This window comes from Humulus lupulus, chromosome 8 (assembly GCF_963169125.1).
Source record: "Humulus lupulus chromosome 8, drHumLupu1.1, whole genome shotgun sequence".
NCBI classification, from domain to species: Eukaryota; Viridiplantae; Streptophyta; class Magnoliopsida; order Rosales; family Cannabaceae; genus Humulus; species Humulus lupulus.
This window is the reverse complement of record NC_084800.1, coordinates 99071213-99086655: the sequence shown is the minus strand read 5'-3', so window position 1 is coordinate 99086655 and position 15443 is coordinate 99071213. Positions and strand designations below refer to the sequence as shown.

General features: G+C 37.8%; 1 non-coding gene across 1 annotated transcript; it reads left to right on the top strand.

Moving 5' to 3' along the window:
- The first annotated feature begins 6275 nt into the window (after positions 1-6275).
- LOC133799172 (small nucleolar RNA Z247) lies at positions 6276-6417 on the top strand. The gene has a single exon (XR_009876368.1). It is a non-coding gene; the product is annotated as a small nucleolar RNA Z247 (small nucleolar RNA).
- The last annotated feature ends 9026 nt before the right edge of the window (positions 6418-15443 follow it).

The following is a 15443-nucleotide window of genomic DNA, read 5'->3' as shown; positions in this document are numbered from 1 at the left end:
TTTTGTTGTGTCCCTTGAGGGAGCTGCAGGGGGTGTGGATTTTACCTCGAACTCTCTCGAGTTAAATTTCTCCCTCTAGTCAGGTGAAGCTCTTATGGGGGTAGTCCTGGGTTCGCTCTTCCCGTAGGTGGGATTCGCGCCAGGTTTCGCCACTGGTGTACAATCTTCCTTGCGTTCTGGGCGAGGGGTACAATAAGTGGAGAGCTGCATTTTGTCACCGTCCACAGGTATGGTGGTTTCTCCTCATGCATGCTTTTTTCCCCTATGATGGGGAAGGTTGCTTGACCTTCCTTGTAGCAAGTCATTCAACACCTCCTGCATGTTATCTATTGTGACTTCCAACCTTTGATTTTTTATGCGCAATTCGCATATCTCATTCTCGTAAAAGCGAGTTCTGGAGCTGGGACTCATGGAGTGCACTCACGGAGTGCACTCACAAACTATTGTTGGGCTTATCCAAAGAGAGGCATGGGTCTCGGTGGCCGGAGCATGGTGAAATCGGTGGTTAAGAAGGAGGGTCCGCACTCAGGCCACCCACACAGGTCGTAGATGGTTCACGATGACCTCCCATAGGTTGGATTTCCAGGAGTGATGCCTCATTCTCCTCTCCAGGGGTTGAATGTTCATCCGGTATGCCTCCATTATCAGGTGGCAGAGGATCTCTTCTGGAAGCTTTTAGTTGGCCTCCGTCAAGGTGGATCTCAGCATCTTGAGATTCTCATAGGCGTTTTGAACACCTTGGCATTTTTTCTTGTCAAAATTGATGGAAGAGCAACGACTTGATAGTCCTCCTTCCCACAGACAATGCCAAACTGTTGACGGTGAGAACTCGTCAACGAATTAAGGTCAGAAAATTCAAAGACTTAATTAGGAACTTATAAACATAGGAAAACTTATGGAAACTCAGAGAAAAATGATAAGAGAATAATGAAAGAAAACATATATATTGCTCTTTGAGTAGCCTGGCATTACAAGAATTTTCCAACCCCCTAGTTTGAGGGGTGGAGGTCTATTTATAGCTTGGCTCTAATGGCCTCTGATACAAGGTGGTCTCAGGGGACAAGAAGGTACTTGGATACACTGTCATGGTAGTGGCACAGGTCGTGATGGAGCAGAGGATTGTGATGTCAATGCTTGTTTGTGGTCAAAGATATGTAAGCCATGCCACCACTCCTCGTACTTCCACTACTTGCCAGGCACGAATGTTAGATTCATGCCATTGTCCTCCTCAGGGTCGTACACCCCGTACTCATGGGCATGCCTTGCACATGATGGTATTTCTTTTATTTACAAGATATAAACTCTCTCTAAGCTTGTTTACATTTTTCTAAGTAATGAAGGACATTGTGGGCTCTTTATTAACATAGAACGAATTTCATGTACACGGCCTCCACGTTGAGGCATTTTTGGGAGATAGGCCTTGTGTAGTGAGGCCCTGCTACGTGTTAGCCTCGTGGCGTGGGGTTTTTGGAGAACTGGGCGTTCCTTGTGGATGATGTGCTTCTTGGCGTTTAGGTATGTGGTCTTGGCGTCGAGGCATATCAGTGTTTGGGAATGCAGCGCCTCGCCTAGCGAGGCAGTGGTGGGTGTGCGAGGTGCCTCCCGAGTGGCCGAGACACGATGGCCTCGCGAGGCACTGTCATGTGGCCGAGTGGGGATCGAGGCATTGTCATTTGGCCGAGGCATTAAGGCCTTGCGATGCACCAGGGGGCACGAGGCACTAGTAGGTGTGCAAGGAACCTCCTGAGTGGCCGAGGCACAATGGCCTCGCGAGGTACCTATGGGGTGTGAGGCGTTGTCGTGTGGTCAAGGAGTTATGGCCTCGCGATGCACCAAGGGGCGCGAGGCAGTGGCAGGTGTGTGAGCCACCTCCTGAGTGGCCGAGGCATGATGGCCTCGTGAGGCACCTATGGGCGTGAGGCGCTATCGTGTGGCAGAGGCGTTATGGCCTCACGATGCACCAAGGGGGCGCGAGGCAATGGCAGGTGTGCGAAGCACCTCCTGAGTGGCCGAGGCACCTATGGGGTGCGAGGCGCTGTCGTGTGGCCTAGTGTGGCGCAAGGCGCTATCGCAAGACGCAGGGACGTGTGGGCTATTTCCATCCCGAGCCTATACTTCGAGGGTCACAAGGCGTAGGTCTCGTTCAAGCAGAATTTCGGTATTCACAGTTATGATAACAAACAAAATATACTCAAAAATCCAAAAAAAAAATGGCATTTTTCAAGTTGCAGCATAATAAACTTGAAAAAACCAGATTGAATACCAAAAATGATTTTCATGCAACTTTTTAGAAAAAGTTCATTTTGTGGCCTCTTAAAATCATTTAAATACACTTGTTAGAGCAAACAAACCACTCAAAACTCAAAAATCCAAAAAAAAAATATGGCAAATTTTTATGTTTCATTATAATGAACTAAAAAAATCATATTGTATGCTAAAAATGACTTTCATGCAACTTTTTTGAAAGATTTATTTTGTAGCATCTTAAAATCATTTAAATATACATGTTAGAGCAAACAACCCACTGAAAATTAAAAAAAAATTAAAATAAAATGACAAGTTTCCAAGTTTCTCCATTTGTGTTTGAATTAGCTTTAGCCAAGTAGTACCAGTAATCCTGTAGGTGTTTTGCATATTCGTAACCTGTTTAGCCTATCAATCTTACAGTGTCTATAATACTTGCGATATATGCCCTGAAATAACACAGGAAGCTTGAGAAATAAACGGAAAAATAAGAAGATTAAAATAATTCTTAAGGATTTAATTGAACTTTGCATCTCGACATATACTATAGATACACTTATAGTCTAATTCTCATAATATATTCTAACAAATTAAAGCATAATAAAACAAAAATAAAGAGAAAAAAATAGCAGTATATGACATCAAACAGTAACCAAACATATATAACATATTTCAATTTAGACCGTGAATGAGCAAAAACAAAATATCACATCTTTTAAGTAAGCTCAATTGAGAAACATATTACTTGAACCTAAAGACCATATATCATGTAATTTAAATATTATCAAAAACAAAACACACAATTAAGAAAAAAGATCCAAACACTTAATTAAACTTTGAAACATCATCATAAAACATTAACAAATCAAGACAACATAATGGTTGTATCATATATTGATTATTAAGTGTCTAACAAGTCAAAATTGAAGAAAACAAATGAGTACTGATTTCAATCTAATATCTGTGGTATGCACTAATAGTAACAAAAATGACAAAAACTATATATCATACTCTAGCAAGTCTTGGCTCCTTATAGGCATCCCATTTAGAGCTGTAAATGTGGGCCGCCCGGCCTGGCCCGGCCCACATTTTTCGTGCCTCCGGTAAATTCGGGCCGGGCGGGCCCGGCCCATATTCAATTCGTGCCGTGCTCGTGCCGGCCCATTTTTGAAAGAGTAGGCTTAGCACGGCCCATGGGCCTGGCCCACTTTCTTTATTCGGGCCCACTTTTAGGCCCACTTTCTATATTCGGGCCCAAATTTGGGCCCACATTTTTTTTGCTAAAAAATGTGAGGATGGAGAATTGAACCCTCCACCTCCTCTTTAACCATCAATGGACTTACCACCAAATCAAATACATTTCTTTTTTTAAATTATAATTTTAGATATTTTTATATACTTTTTAACAATATTTTACACAAAATTATATCAAAGATAATTATTAGAATTTTAATACCTACTAATAAATGCTAAAAATTTAACTAACAAATCTTAAAATAAATTAATATAATTATAAAAATATAAACATTGAAAAAAATAAGACATATATTATCATTTTAATTTATTAATTATTGACAAATAAAAATTTATTATGATTATTAATGTCAAAATATCGGGTTTTTTATCGTGTCGTGCTTTCGTGCTAGTTTGTTCGTGCTTTCGTGTCGTGCCTTCGGGCTTGTCGTGTCGTGTCTGGCCCAAGCCCATATTTTTTCGTGTCGTGTCGTGCTCGTGCCGGTTTCGTGCCGTGCTCAAAAGCCCGACCCGTATTTACAGCTCTAATCCCATTAATTAAAAAAAATTAAAAAATCATTTTTAACACTTTTTCTAAATATTTTTTTGACATTCTTTAATTTATTTTTTTGTTAATTTCAATAATTTTATATTATCATGTTTTCATAATTTTTTTTTAGAAAAAAACTTACTTTAACAACATTTTATATTTTTTTTCTTTTAATTTTTTATTTAAAATTGTAAAATATTTATTATTTATATGTAATTTTTAGAATACGACAAAGAAAAAAATTAGAAAAATGTGGTGGTTAAGAAATATATTTTATATATTAATATTTAATAAAAATAGGATGCATTATTTAAATTTTGGGGTGCAAATATTATATTAGCAGATGGAATCAATATTACAAATTGTAATTGTCAAGCATGAAATTCTTTAGTAGTGAACAACAGTGAAATCCAATAATGAGATCCTTATTACCTGATATATGAGTCTATGGTCCCAAAAACAGATGCCAAATTTAGCTTTTGGTACCTGTAAAAATCGAATATCAAGTTCCTGAATAATTTCAGCAAATCAAAAATGATTTCTATGACAATTAGTTAATAATAATGTTAAATCTTCATGTATAATATATGATTGCCTTCCCAAATATTTATATATAATACAAGTCATGCTACCTTTGAGAAAACCTTGTTGCCAGTCACATCCGACTGAATATCCATTGTTGGCATTTGATTCCCAAAAGCAAAACCTACAAAGACAGGTATAAAATTGTATAAACAAAATGAAATATCATAAATGAGAGATTCGACTTATAAATATGACAACAACTTTTAATCAAAAAATGAATATGCCCCAAGCACTCAACCGAATCATCTACATAATTGTATGCTTGATAAACATGACACATACTGCTAACAAAATCACATTCATTGAATAAAAAATGACAATGAAGACCTCATTAACTAAACAGACTTGAGTAAGAATATAAAATGTGATTAGCATTTCAAACAAAAAAAAATCACCAATATACAAACCAAATTAGACTACGTGAAGCATTCGTTTCCCTACGTCTTAAAACTGCACCAAATTAGTTCCTCACTTAAAGAAGTACAAAATCAATCTAAACTCATAATTTATACAATAAACTATTAAAGCAACACTTGAAACAATCTCCCTGCTCATTGGAATGCCATGAACAACCACAAAATACACTAAAACCAGCAAAAAAAATCCACCAAAACAAGTAGCAAACTACACCAAAAGTACAGTAGCAAGATATTCCATAAACTAACCATATCAATCCATTCAAACCCGTTGCAAAATACACAAAAAATAAGTCACAAAATTCACCAAAACTAGTTAGAAAATTCATTCAAACCAATAACAAAACATCAAAATAAACTAAATATAAGCAATACTGTTGAAAATGGTGGTGCTGCCATACCCGAAATTGGTGAGGACCACAATGATTGCAATGATGATGACAGCTAATTATTGGTCTGTCAATTGTACAATTCTGTTATGGAATTCCTAAAAGTTAGGAATCATCTGTACCATGAAATATTCCCTAAAGTAGTCATTTTTAGATCATTCTTCATTGTACTATAAATATGTGTATACACCTCATGTATTGTAACCGATTATTGAGCAGTAATACAATCAGTAAAGCAGAGCAAAAGTTTTAGTTCTTTTTCTTCCCTTTTAACTTGGTATCAGAGCAAGTAGATCCATGGCCGCTCCTGCCGATTCCAGTGCCACCACAAAAGGCTCTGCAACTCCCCCTGCTCTGGTTCCATCAATGCAACCTGCTGATGCTTCCCCTTCAGTCTCAATCTTCCAAAGTCTTGCTCCCCTCACTCTAAAACTTGACAGAGGAAACTATACCTTTTGGAAATCTCAAGTCTTACCTGCCTTGCGTGCTCATGACCTTGAAGGTTTTGTTCTTGGAACAAAAGTTTGTCCTCCTCAGTTTGTGGACAATATAATTGGAGGCACTACACCAGGAGAAACTCGACAACTCAATGTTGGCTATGCACTATGGCGTAGAACAGATCAAGCAATCATGAGTTGGTTGCTCAACTCAATCTCTGAGACCATGTTTGGTCATGTGGTACGATGCACCACCAGCTTTGAAGTTTGGCACACCTTGGAACTGCTATTTACCACTCAGTCGAAGGCCAGAACCCTGCAGATTCGATTTCAGCTCCAATCGTTGAAAAAGGGAAATCTGTCCATACATGACTACATGATGAAGATGACAGGTCTTGCTGAGAATCTCTCTGCTGCAGGACAACTCATATCTGATGAGGAGTTGATTCTCTATATCCTTGGAGGTTTGAGGCATGATTATGACCCTGTTGTTATTACTCTAACATCTCGAGCTGACCCTATAACCGTACAGGAAGTGCAGTTCCTCTTGCAGAGCCATGAGATGCGTTTGGGGCAATTAAATGATCCTACCCCAGGTGACTTAAACACTCCCAGTGCCAACCTTGATGCTCAGTTTCGAAGGTCTGCTAACATCAATGGTGGCTCCACTGGATTCAGCCCTCAAGGAAGAGGTTACTCACCATGAGGTCGTGGCCGTGGTAGAGGAGGAGGACGAGGAAACTGTCCTGTTTGTCAGCTTTACAATAGAGTTGGTCATGTGGTTTCTAAATGTTTTCACCGTTTTGACATTTACTTTCAGGCACCTGCACCAGGCTCAAACCAGCCTAATCCAAATGTTTCCTCAGGACAGCAGCCTTCTGGTCCGGGACAGCAAGCCTATTACTCTTCTTCCCACATTGACATGCATCAAGACAATGTCTGGTACATAGACAGTGGGACAACAAACCACATCACCTCTGATGGCCAAAATCTGCAGCACAAATCTGAAAACAAAGGTATAACTCAGTTGTTAATTACAAATGGCCAACCTCTTCATGTTATTGAAATTGGAAATAGCATCTTAAATATGAATTAAACATGTCTGCTACTTAATAACATGTTTTGTGTGCCTAAAATGTAATGCCCCAAATTTCCTAATAAGGTTTAGGACTTTGATTAGGAGGCCGGGAGGGCCATAATTGATCTATTATGCTATTTAATAATCATATGCATTTTCATGTGAATTATATTATTATATGATGGTAAATGCATGCATATGGGAGTATTTATAGTTATGAGGGCATTTTGGTAATTTGGCCTGTTGAGGGCATATTTGTAAATTGGGTGCATATTGTAATTTGTGAATGAGATTTTATTATTATGGAGATATATTCGAGCTATTCGGCATGAGACGATCCTAGATTATGAGTTAGCGGTTTTGTCATAACGGTGTCAATTTTGGGGTAATAGAAATGTTTATTTGATGATAAATTGGGAATATTTGAGATCAGGATGGAATTCTGGAAGTTTTGACTATAATGTCCCCGGTGTGTTTTCGGGATCCCGAGCCTTAGGTTTTATTTGAGGTTACTTAAGCTTGAAGTAGCTTGTCAGATAAGAACGTACGTTAGAAAATCTCTCTCTTCCTTCCCGATAGCTTATTTTACCGTTCGAAGCCTTTTTGAAGGAATCTCGAGTTCTAGGAGTCAGAATCAAGTGAGGGTCGAGGCATAGCGATCCTAGGAAAGATTAGAAGCTTCTTAACCGAAGGATTTAACGGAAAACAACCCAATCAAAGGTAATCTAAGTTTGAAGTTTTTAGTTTCTAAAGTTTTTAAGCTTAGAATTGGACTTTGTGAATTGTTGAGTTTTTGGTTGGTTTGAGCTTCAGGTTTTGGTGGTTTTGGACCATTGGGAAGTTTGGGAACTTTGATTTGATGATTTGGAGATGTTTAGATGGGTTTTTGGAAGGTTTTAAAAGTGGAAAAACGAAGAAAAATGGCTGGTGCGAAGTTGGGCCGCGGCCCTGTTCTTGGGCGCCGCGACCCTAGCTTGAGGAAGGTGGAGGAGGCTCTGTCAAGGGGGCGGGCCGCGGCATGGTCCATGTAGGGCCGCGGCATGGTCCATGTAGGGCCACGGCTCTTAAGGGAAAAATTTCCCAAAAGTGTGTTTTTGTGATGGAAACTTAACTCTAAGGGCCAAGGATTGATCCTACTACTTAGTTGAGTGGGATTCGATGTTCCGGAGGCTTGAGTTGGGTTTGGAAGTATTTAATTACTCATTTTGATGAGGTTTTATATTTGGTTATGACTACGTGACCGCTAAGGGATTAAAGGTTGATCGTTCTCAAGGGTCGTTCTTTAAATCGTTCTAGCTTGAATCTGAGGTAAGAAAACTGCACCCTATGTATATGTGACATGCATGGCTATTAATGATGCATGTTGGTTGATTATTGAGTATGATACGCATGGCTATTATTGAGTATGACATGCATGGTTATTATTGATGCATGTCGGTTGATTATTATGTGTGACATGCATGGCTAATCTTGATGCATGTTGGTTGACTATTAAACGTGACATGCATGGCTGTTATTGGTGCATGTTGGATTGCTGGATATATTGCATATGATGCATGACAAACTTGTGACTGGGACATGCTTTGTACACTGGGTATGATATTGTTCAGAGCTTGTGCCTCTGTGGTTGTGCATGGTCCTAATTGTACTAGTATCTGTTTAGTAAGCATGTTGAACACCTTGTTTACGAGTATTGGGCATGTGATATATAATTGGTGGCATGAATTACTTGTGTATGGCACTGACTAGTCAGAGACGGACCCTAAAGTCGATGAACATGCATTGAATGGCTCTATGGCATTAATGCTAGACCGACCCTAAGGTCGATGAACAAGCATTGAATGGCTCTATGGCATTAATGCTAGACCGACCCTAAGGTCGATGAACAAGCATTGAATGGCTCTATGGCATTAATGCTAGACCGACCCTAAAGTCGAGAATCATGCATTGAATGGCTCTATGGCATTAATGCTAGACCAACCCTAAGGTCGATGATCACGCATTGAATAGCTCCATGGCATTAGTGCGGGACCGACCCTAAGGTCGAAGAACTTATAAGCGCTTGCCTGGTCTATGAACAGATGTTTATAGCCAAGGTATATGACCCTGGTGATTGTTTGTCACATGGCTAGGGGACGCTGTCCATAGCACGACTCTAGAGTCGGGAGGAAGGTTATGTTAGTGACCATTCACCATGCACCTGTCCTGATCAAACTTATGAAAGAATCACTTATCAGTTAAGCCCTGGTGACCCTATCGTCACATGGCTAGAGAGAGCTATGCTCATTATTGTGACTTTTGGCTATTGTCACCTATTTTCTTTGACGGATAGTCCTGAATGGTTATTATGATCATTGTTGATATTATATCATGCTTTATTGTGTTTTCTTGTTGGGCTTCGGCTCACGGGTGCTACATGGTGCAGGTAAAGGCAAGAGAAAGCTGGACCATCCTTGAGTTGAAGAGCTTAGGTGATGATGTGTACATATGCAGCTACTCGTCCTCCACGGCCAAGGTTTAAAGTGGAACTAGGATTGAACCCTGTTTTGCCGCTTAGAACGGCCTGTTATAAATATTTTCTGTAATAGACTCTGAAATTATATTTTCGGGATCCCAATGTATATGTTAAACTTTCTAGTGAAACGTTACATCTTATCCGAAGTTTTTAATCCCTAAACTGCTAATCATACTTAGTTCACGATTTTGGCCAAATGACTCGATTAGTGAGTTTAGCACTGTTTGCAAGGCACACCGTAACGGTCCCTGGAGTTGAGGTGTTACATAAAATAACCAAAAATCTCCTCTCCATATCACAGTTAACCAAAGATAACCATGTTTTTGTTGAGTTTTATTCTAACTGTTGTGTTATTAAGGATTTGGCTACGAGGAAGGAGCTAGCTCGGGGAATGCTTAACAATGGTCTGTTTCAACTTCAAGTTCCCAAGTCCTATTTCAATTCTTCATCTTCCAAGAAATCGAGTATGTGTCTTTCTGTTTCTGAGTCTTTAAATTCCTAGAAGAGCCTTGTTTCAAGGTCTCATTGTAAGAATCAAGCAAGTGAGTATGTTCACTCTGCCCAGTCCATATTTGTCCAATCTGTCAACACCAGTGACATTGATCTCTGGCACATGAGGCTTGGTCATCCAAGCTTGCATGTAATGAAACATCTTTTAATTAATGAAAAATTTCCTTTAAAAATCAACCAAATTTTTGTGATTCTTGTCACATTGGTAAATATAAACATAAACACTATCATTCATCACCTAAAAATGCCAGGAAACCTCTTGAAATTATTCACTTTGATGTATGGGGTCCCTCACCTATTTTGTCAAAAGATGGTTATAGGTACTATGTTCATTTTTTTTTATGAATTCAGCAACTTCACTTTGATATATCCCCTTAAACTAAAGTCTGATGTGAACGAAATCTTGGTTAGTTTTCAAAAATTCGTTGAAAGAAAATTTGAGTCAACAATAAAAACTCTTCATTCGGATTGGTGGGGGGGGGGGGGGGGTTGGGGGGTTAGTACAGAAGTTTAGCTCCATTCTTAAGTTCCTTAGGTATCCATTTTAGACATCCATGTCCTCACACACATCCACAAAATGGAAAATCTGAAAGGAAGCATCGACACATAGTCGAAATGGGACTAACATTACTCACCCAAGCCTCCATTCCTCTTCATTATTGGTGGGAATCTTTTAGTACAGCAGCATTCTTGATTAACCATCTCTTAACACCCACCTTAAACCACAAATCACCCACTGAAGTTCTTTTTAAAAGTCAAACCCAATCTGCATTTTCTCAAGGTGTTTGGATGTGCTTGTTTTCCACACCTTCGAGCTTACAATCAACGCAAACTTGACTTCAGGTCTACCAAATGTGTGTTTTTGGGATATAGTCCTAATCACAAAGGGTACAAATTCCTGCACCCATCTGGACGAATCTATATTGTCCACGGTGTCACTTTTAATGAAAAAGATTTTCCTTTTGCCTCAGGTTTCAGTGTAGCTCACTTCAGAAATTCAAAAATAAACACTTGTCCTAGTCAAATTCAATACAGCCAGTGGTTACCCTTTGTCTCACAGGTACTTGATGAAGATCCTACTGAAGTTGATACTGCTCATTGTTCTCTTATTCCCCAGCTATCTCCTTCATGGTCAGACACCAAATCAACATCTTCCAGCAGTCAGGGTAAGACTCCTCCATCCATCTCATCCTACTCTACATTACCACCTGAAGTCAATTTGCCTATTTCTTTATGACCTTTACCAATACAATTCCCTTCACCTAGTCCACCACCTCCAACAAACCAGCCAAGTCCACCTAAATTCACACCAGCAAAGCCAACTCATACCATGGTAGCACGATCAAAAGCAGGTATTTTTAAGCCCAAACTTTATCTTGCTTCTGTTCCCACATTACCTACTGCCACCTATCTCGATCACTCTATCCCTGAAACTATTGAACAAGCCTTATCCTTACCTCAATGGCACGCAGCAATGAATGAAGAAAAGTTTGCCCTTTTGAAAAACAAAACCTAGAAGCTAGTAAAAAGGGAACCATATATGCATGTTGTTGACAACAAATGGGTGTTTCGTATAAAGTTTAATTCAGATGGCTCCATCAATCGATTCAAAGCTCGGCTCATTGCAAAAGGTTTCCAACAACAACTAGGCATTGATTTCTTTGAAACTTTTAGTCCCATGGTAAACCCTACCACTATCCGAGTCATTCTCACCTTGGCTGTCACTTACAGTTGGGATATCCAACAAATTGATATAAACAATGCATTTCTCAATGGTCCACTGCAAGAAGAAGTGTTTATGGAGCAACCAGTTGGTTTCATTGATCCTCAACAGCCACATTCAGTTTGTAAACTCTCCAAAGCCTTGTATGGCTTGAAGCAAGCTCCCCGTGCATGGTTTGACAAGCTCAAAACTACTCTTCTAGATATTGGTTTCCTCAATTTAGTAGCTGACACTTCTCTATTCCTCTATAACAAATGTGATGCTCTACTCTTTATCTTAGCATACGTTGATGATATTCTTCTCACGGGTAACAATGCCACTCAAGTTACAGCCATTATCTCCAAACTCCAAGCCATTTTTCCCTCAAATCACTCGGCCCTGTCACTTACTTTCTTGGTTTTGAGATAACTAGGGGGCAAGATGGACTTCATTTATGTCAAACCAAATACACCCTTGATCTCCTCAAGAAAACCAATATGTCCAATGCTAAATCATGTCCTACACCTATGAACCAAAGCAACAAACTAAGCATTCAGGACAGTGTACCATTTGAACATCCAACCCTTTATAGGAGTGTCATAGGAGCCCTTCAATACCTCACTCTTAGCAGACCCGAAATTGCCTACTCTGTGAATAAACTCAGTCAATTTCTTCAAGCCCCAACTCAAAACCACTGGAATGCCTGTAAGAAAATCCTTCGTTACCTTGTTGGATCTGTTGGAGAAGGGATATTATTCACTCACTCACCTAACTTAACCATTGAAAGTTTTTGTGACTCGGATTGGGCCAGCTCTTTAGATGACATAAAATCTACCACAGGCTATTGTATATACTTTGGAAACAACCTGGTCAGTTGGAGCTCTCGAAAGCAAAAATCAGTAGCACGCTCAAGTACAGAAGCCGAGTATAGAGCACTCGCTCAAGCTTGCACAAAGGTGGTGTGGCTGCAATCTCTTTTTGCTGAAATTGGAATTGACTGCAAAGGACCTACAATAATTTGGTGTGACAACTCTGGTGCACGGCAGCTTGCTTCTAACCCCATTTTTCATTCAAGAACCAAGCACATCGAGATTGATGTGCATTTTATCAGAGACAAAGTTCAAAATAAGGAAGTAGAAGTCAGATATGTACCAACACAAGAGCAAATTGCTGATATTCTTACAAAGTCACTTAGCATATCTCAATTCCATTATCTCAAACACAAGTTGGTTGTTTTTCCCTCTACACAGCACAGCTTGAGGGGGCGTGTTGAAAATGGCGGGGCTGTCATAAGCGAAATTGGTGAGGACCACAATGATTGCAATGATGATGACAGCTAATTATTGGTCTGTCAATTGTACAATTCTGTTATGGAATTCCTAAAAGTTAGGAATCATCCGTACCATGAAATATTCCCTAAAGTATTCCTTTTTAGATCATTCTTCATTGTACTATAAATATGTGTATATACCTCATTGTATTGTAACCGATTATTGAGCAGTAATACAATCAGTAAAGCAGAGCAAAAGTTTTAGTTCTTTTTCTTCCCTTTTAACTAATAACCACAAGAATTTTAATAACGATTGAGATCCAAATATCACAAATCTATATATAAATATTGTATACATATGAATAACGAAGGAAATGAAAATGCAAAATAAATTTGAGATTTTAACCTCAAATGCCGCAACAACCAGACTGATCCTCCACCACAACTGCAGCCACGAACCGATCTTCCCCAACTGCTACAGACCACCACTCAAGAGCTTGAAGAAAAAACTTGAAATAGAGAGATGGGACTTAACCAGGTTTCTTCCACTACAACAAAAAAGGAAATTTGTGGCAGTTTATAACTGCCACAATTGATTTTTTGCGTCAGTTTAATATGTGACGCAATTGCCCATGACGCAAACCAGAGTAGCATTTGCATTAATTGGGCATTGTCACAAATCTGGTATTTGTGGCAGTGCCCCACTGAAGCAAATGTCAAGCGTTTGTCCTCAATATACCTCTGGACATGCGGCTGCAGAAAACTCTTCCTGCGCTCGCAGGATTGCTCTACTTTCGCCCAGATCTCTTATCCTGCGGCTGCAACATGCTGTTCCTGCGGTCGCAAGATTTCACCCATTTTGCCCAACTCTCTGGTCCTGCGGCCGCAGAAGGTGATTCCTGCGGTCGCAGGATTGCTCTATAAACCACACTTCATCAAAAAAAAAAAAAAAAAATTGTCTTCTTTTTTTCTTTATTTTTTTTCTTCCGCAATGATAGCTACAATAAAAAAAACTTCCGTAAGATATTTATCAATAAACAAAATGTATAAATATAAAATTAAATTGACTTACTTGTTGTTCCAAGGACAAATTAGAAACTGTATCTCTAGCTCCATCTGTAGAAACCGATCGAAAAGATTTTTAGCACGTATTTCATAGATAACCTATCCGTTGACATCCAATCTCTATTCATTGTCAAACTTCATACAACAACAAAAAAAAACAAACAAACAAAGCAACAAACATTAACAATTAAGTTCGTGGATTACTTAATTGACAAGTAAATAAAGGAAACAACATGTCCAAAAAAAATTGGGCAGCATTTCCCCTATTTCTATCACATTTGCCAAATTTAAAATGTGCATTTATATAGCACATAGTATACACAAAAATATCCAACTAATCAATCAAACATGCATAATTCTCAAATTACTAAATCCTAAAAAAAATTGACTAGCATTTCTCATATTTCTATCATATTTCCCAAAATTTAAATAAACATATATTCATCACATGAATACAACAAACCAATTAATCAATCAAACATGCATAATTCTCAAATTACTAAATCTTACAAAAAATTGGGCAGCATTTCCCCTATTTCTATCATATTTCCCAAAATTTAAATAAACCTATATTCATCACATATATACAACAAATCAAGTAATCAATCAAACATGCACAATTACAACCTTATATCACCGCAGTACACAGTCTCAGATCCTATCTCCACTATTTTATAATTCGTACATACTACTAAGTTCAATATATTAATTATACATTAAGGTTTAAAATATTACCTCTAATATAAAATACTCCAAAGCTTGATCTCACCAACAAAGTTGTCAACAAAATACCAACTCAAATATAACAATATGCAAAAAAATAATAAAAAACTTAACAAAATATAAAGAAAAATATCATAAAGCTATACTGTAACTAAATAAACAATAAAATGCTTAAAGAAAATAAATAATTTGTTATATGTACTCATTTGTTTACTTAAACCCGAAATAATTTTTTTTTTTAAAAAAAAGTTAACAACTCACATAAATAAAAATAGACTATAAATATCATAACTAAATCAATAATAAAATATAACTTAAAAAAACAAGCAATTTTAATATATACCTATTTAACCAATTAAACCCAAAATTTAAAAATAATTTTAAAAAGTTAACAAAATATAAACAAAAATTTACTAATAATAATCAAACTAAACAATTAATAAAATAAAACTTATACACAAAATATATACATTAATCTATATATATACTCATTTACATAGTAAATTCAAAATTTAATTAAATTTTTAAAAAAAAAGTTAATAAAACTATCTAAAAATTAAAAATCCGAAATATAGTCAATTTATAAAAAAAAAAATCACAAAAATTATATTTAAATCATAAAAATTAATAAAATTACACTTACTTGTGGTAATTGAGCAAAGTGGGTTCTTGATGTAGAAAACCCCAAAAATCCAATAAAGATTATGGGTTTTCAAACTATAATCT